This window comes from Petaurus breviceps, unplaced genomic scaffold, assembly GCF_028583685.1.
Source record: "Petaurus breviceps papuanus isolate PSGF00001 unplaced genomic scaffold, PetGlider_PUasm1.0 118, whole genome shotgun sequence".
Lineage (NCBI taxonomy): Eukaryota > Metazoa > Chordata > Mammalia > Diprotodontia > Petauridae > Petaurus > Petaurus breviceps.
Window position 1 is genome coordinate 7,734,572 of NW_027185616.1, and position 5,021 is coordinate 7,739,592.

The 5,021-nt window shown below is 39.4% G+C and overlaps 1 pseudogene; it reads right to left on the reverse strand.

Annotated features, from left to right (window-relative positions):
• Positions 1 to 3,928: 3,928 nt before the first annotated feature.
• Positions 3,929 to 4,701, reverse strand: LOC138161218 (casein kinase II subunit beta pseudogene; annotated as a pseudogene).
• Between the last annotated feature and the right edge of the window lie 320 nt (positions 4,702 to 5,021).

Consider the following 5,021-nt stretch of genomic DNA (forward strand, 5'->3'; position numbering starts at 1 on the left):
ACAGCTCTGGTTGGGAAGGTCTTCAAACCCCTTAATAACTCATAAGAACTCTTTATTTTAAGACAAAAGGTATTTCATTATTATAATTTTTCAAAGACCATCATCATATTCATTTTAATAACTCAATAGAGAAACGGTCTTTCTATTATTATCATAATAATTTAGAAGCTTTTCACATAACAGTATGTAATAAAAAGCTTATTCTCCTAATTAAAAGAGACTTCATATTTTGAAACACTTCTGATATTCTATTAAATTCTACAATACAAGAAAAACTAGAAGCCTAGAAAATATTGTGGATTTTATTTTGTTTTGCTTTTTAAATGTAACACCAAACTTGCAAACTTCATTTATGCAATTGTATAAAAATCTTAACTTATACTTCTTTTGGCTTTTTTGGGGGGGAGGTGGAGGGGCAATTGGGGTTAAGTGACTTGCCCAAGGTAACATGGCTAGTTTTTGTATTAAGTGTCTGAAGCCAAATTTGAACTCAGGTCCTCCTGATTCTAGGGCTGGTGCTCTATTCACTGCACCACCTAGCTTCCCCTTAACTTATACTTCTTAGAAAATCATTCATGTTATTACCTTTGATATTTTATTTTGATCTAAAACCTAATAATCATTAACATTTATGTTCACTGTGTGCTCACTATGCTAAGCACCTTAGAATCATTTTACTCCAACAACTCTGTGGATGTGGTTGCTATTATTTATTCTCTTTTTATATATAAAGAAGAATGATTAAATTCTCTAATATACCACATTTACAATTTATTTTCGGAATAAAATTTTGAAAAGATCAATTTTGGATTCATAATCCCTGACGACAACATTTAAATCTTGATTTTTCCAAGATTTTACTCTTTTCACTTAGCTTTATGTTCAGGAATTATGGTGGTATTCCCAGCTCCTCATAACTGTTTATTTCTTTAAATCACCCAAAGAGACAAATAAATTCTTCTTATTTTCCCAACTTAATCCTGTCACTGTACTTTAAGAGGGCAGATAAAGAGCACATCTTTCATTACCCAGAGTGGTTTTTGGCAGGAAAAGCTACTTACTAAATTTTTACAAAGGCCCTTAGCATAACTATTTAAACCAGACCCCCCCCCCAAATCCTTTCTTTCTCAATAAGTTATTTAACATGTATTTGATAAACTTCAATTTAACCCTTCCAAATCTTAAGAAATTTCTTTTGTGATCCTAGATTGATTGGAGAAGGGAGACATGAAGTACTTGTCTTTCTATATTCTTTGCTAAAGTATGTACATGAGGAAAAACTGAAACTAAAATACCAATTGACTAAAGAGACCTTCCCTTATTCTATTGTCCTAAAAGGCCTGCATAGTTTTGTGAGGGATGACTTGAAGTGAAGTTTCCCCAATCTGAGCATCCTATATACGTTCTTATTACTTCCTTATATTTTTTAAATAAGTTCAATATTGCTTACACACACACACACACACACATATATATATATGTATATATGTATATATATATATATAGTAAGCCATTATGTATTTCAAGGTAATGTAAGAGCTATTGAGTATTAATACAATTGAGTGGATTAACTATTGAGACCAAATTAGAAGTGTTTTTAGTTTGGGGAAAGAAATGGTAGTTGAGAGGTAGCAAAGGGTTAAGTTTCTATAGAACTGCAAGAATTGCTGAAACAAGACTACTTATAAAAAGTATCAGACAGTAGCCTTGGAAAGAAGTTTGAGTTCCCAGACAACTCCTAGATAATACTAAAAATGAAGTAATGTTGGCAGCCGCAGGTAGATTTGACCAATCAGAAAGTAGACAGTGGCCTTGGGACACTCAGGCCCAGAGAAGGACACATCTAGGTTGGACTGAAAGGGGTTCAGTATTCTGAGGTTGTTACTGTGCTTGTGTAGTGGACATCATGTATTATGTATGCTATCTAACAAAATTAGAGCCTCATTAGTAATAATTTGGTTAATGTTTGGGAGGGGTGGGTAACCCTTGCTTATTTAACCCAGTTTCTGCTTCTGTACCTCGGCCTCCTCTATCTCAGTGCTGTACCAGAGATGGGACCGCCTGCTTCTCATGAGATTCTAATAAAACTATCTTCACTTTGAGACGTCTCTGAGTAGTCAATTTGGGTCAGGGTCTCTGCAACCCACAGAGTTTCTTCTATAAAGACATATGGCACAGGCTTCAATTGCCTTAATTTATGCATCTCTAGTTTTTAACAATCTTGTATAATTTAGGTGCCCTGTAATGGACAATTTGGTAGAGTTCCTGAACCTGCAGGAGCTACTCCTCAAACTGGGGGCTGCCTATTGGCCTCTTCTATAATAGTGGTCTTTTCCCCAGGGGAGAGAAGACTGTTGTATCATTTAACTTCTCCCCAGGTAGAATTATGATCTCTAAAAGTAGCTTGAAATTGAGTGCTAACAGCCACAGGATCCTCATCAAATTTGGGAGTATCTCTCCTCCACATAGAGACCAGAAGGACTAAAGAGCTGGTGAATAACTAAAAGTATTAGGTCTCTTGTCAGGTTGTCATGCATCAGTTTTTACTGAAGGGAAAAGATCTCAGTAGCAGGTTCCTCCTTTTTAAACTTGGAATAGATAGGAAGAGGTGGAACAGAAAGTTCCTTCTGAGGTGGTGGGCATGCACCCTCTGACAAATCAGACGAAGAAAATCAAAAGTCCGTTTGGCCAGGGTAAGGTCCTTCACTTGTTTCTCTCAGTTTTTTTAATGTATAGCAATCAAAAGTGCCATATTTGGGCCAGAATTATTTATTGGTGAAATCTCTTGCAGTTCTAGATCAAATTTCACATGATTTGATGGCATGTTTCCTTGCTATTCCTAGTTTCCCATGGTTTTATGGTCTTAATAATTTTCCCAGAAGAGTCCCAGTAGGGATACTGTTAGTATTTCCCATAATTTTAAAGTTTACCTAATACCAAGCAAGCCTTGCTTTTCAATAATTAGAGTTATCTTTGTGCCACAAAGATTTTCCAATTTCAGAGGCAATGTCCATACCTTCTAAGGAGTTGTAAATCAAGGACAAGGCCCTTTTTTTTAAAGTTCTTTGTCTAGGTGTCTTAGGGATTTGGGGGGTTTTTTGCATTTTTTTTTTTTTGGAGGGCAGTTGGGGTTAAATGACTTGCCCAAAGTCACACAGTTAGTTTTTGTGATAAGTGTCTGAGGTCAGATTTGAACTCAGGTCCTCCTGAGTCCAGGGCCGGTGCTCTATTCACTGCGCCATCTAGCTGCCCCTTTAGGTATTTTTTTTAATTATAAGAAATTATTCTGCCTATTGAAGGGTTTTTTTTTTTTGCTTTCAACAGGATTGTACTCTCCTCCCCTATCTGTAAGAGAAGTTGTTCTGCATGCAACAAAGATTCTTCTGTCTTTATGAAGGCTTGCTCTATTTGCTGTCCATGACTTAGATTCTAACATATTACTGTGGAAGAGACATGAATCTAAACACAAATGAATAAATAGACTAACTATATAACTCCAATTAGAAAAACAGAACTAAAGCAGTACATTAAAACAAGCCAGAATAGAAACAAAGAAAATCTCAAATTTCTCTAGGGTCTCTAGAGATTAAGATCTTATGTTACTTCCACAAATGAATTTTCAATCTGCAACAAAGCTCCCTGCACCCACAGGAGAAATGTTTCATCTTGTGGCTGAAGTCCTTCTATTTGTATAAGAAGGAGTTCTGCTGAATGCACCTGGAAGTCATCTATAGCCCAAAGAGATTTTCATATTTGGTACAGGGGATCTCTGTCTTGCCCACTATATTCCCCCATAACATCCAGCTGTTATTCTAATTTTTTTTTTGCCTTTTCCTCCACTTTAACTCCCTCCACACCACCACAATAATGACTTCTTAATTTAAACTAAAAACCATTAGGGGTTCTGGAAAGGTGTGTGTGTGTACTGGGGGGAGGGGGAACGGTGTCACAGCCTGCGGTGTTGGGGGGGAGGGGGAGAGACAAGTCAGCGGATGGTCTTCACAGGGCTCTTGAAGTTGCTGGCTGCCTGAAGCTGCAGTTGATGGGCCATAGGGTGGATCTTGAAGCCATACAGCCTGGGCACAAATTGGTTGGCAGGCTGTTTGGGCTTGTACTCAGGATGCACTATGAAGAGCATGTCAGGAAAGCCAGTGCCAAAGGAAGCACCATCTGTGTGGTGGCACCTGGACGACTTGGGGGTATAAACATCCATGCCCTTGGGGCAGTACAGCTTCACCATGGCCTTACCTGGTATGTCTGGCAGTCCAATGCATAACATGGGCTGGTTTTCACAATATACACGGGGACAATAGCCAAAGTCTCCCTGCTGGTATTTTTCCAACATCTGGGCGATGCCATGGTTGGTCAGGCTGTAGCGGGCATGAATCTGTCCATACAGCATCTCAGCTGCCTGCTCGATCAGGTCACTCTGGTTGGGCTTGTCTTCCAACTCCTCATCAGCTTCCAAGTCAAGGATCATGTCTAGTGCCTGCCTATAGTGGGGCACCTGCTCGTTGAGCCCTGTGTGGTTGAACTTGTCTTGGATATAGTCTTCATCCACCTCACAATGAAGAATTCATTGCCATGAAGCCCACAGAACCATGAGATCCATGAGACTTCCTCTGAGCTACTCATCTTTATGTCAGCAGAACGGGGCTGGGGAGGGAGAGGGAGAAGTTGCTCCCAGGGGCGGCTGTGGCAGCAGCAAAGCTGGGCAGCAAAGGCCAGGTACGCCACTGCGGCAGGTGAGGCACTGGGGACTAGGGGGGAGGGGAAGGGCACTGTTATTCTAATTTCTAAAAACATCCTAGAAAAGTCAGTTTACTCTGCCCAACACACACACACACACACACACACACACACACATACACACACAGAAAGAGAGAGAGAGATGCACTTAAGCAAAGTCCTCTTCCCTATCTTCTACTAAAGAAGTGAAGGCTAAGTCCCTGCAAGATGGGAGAGCTGATTAAGACTCTGTCTTTCTATACTCTTTGCTAAAGTATGTACATAAGGGAAAA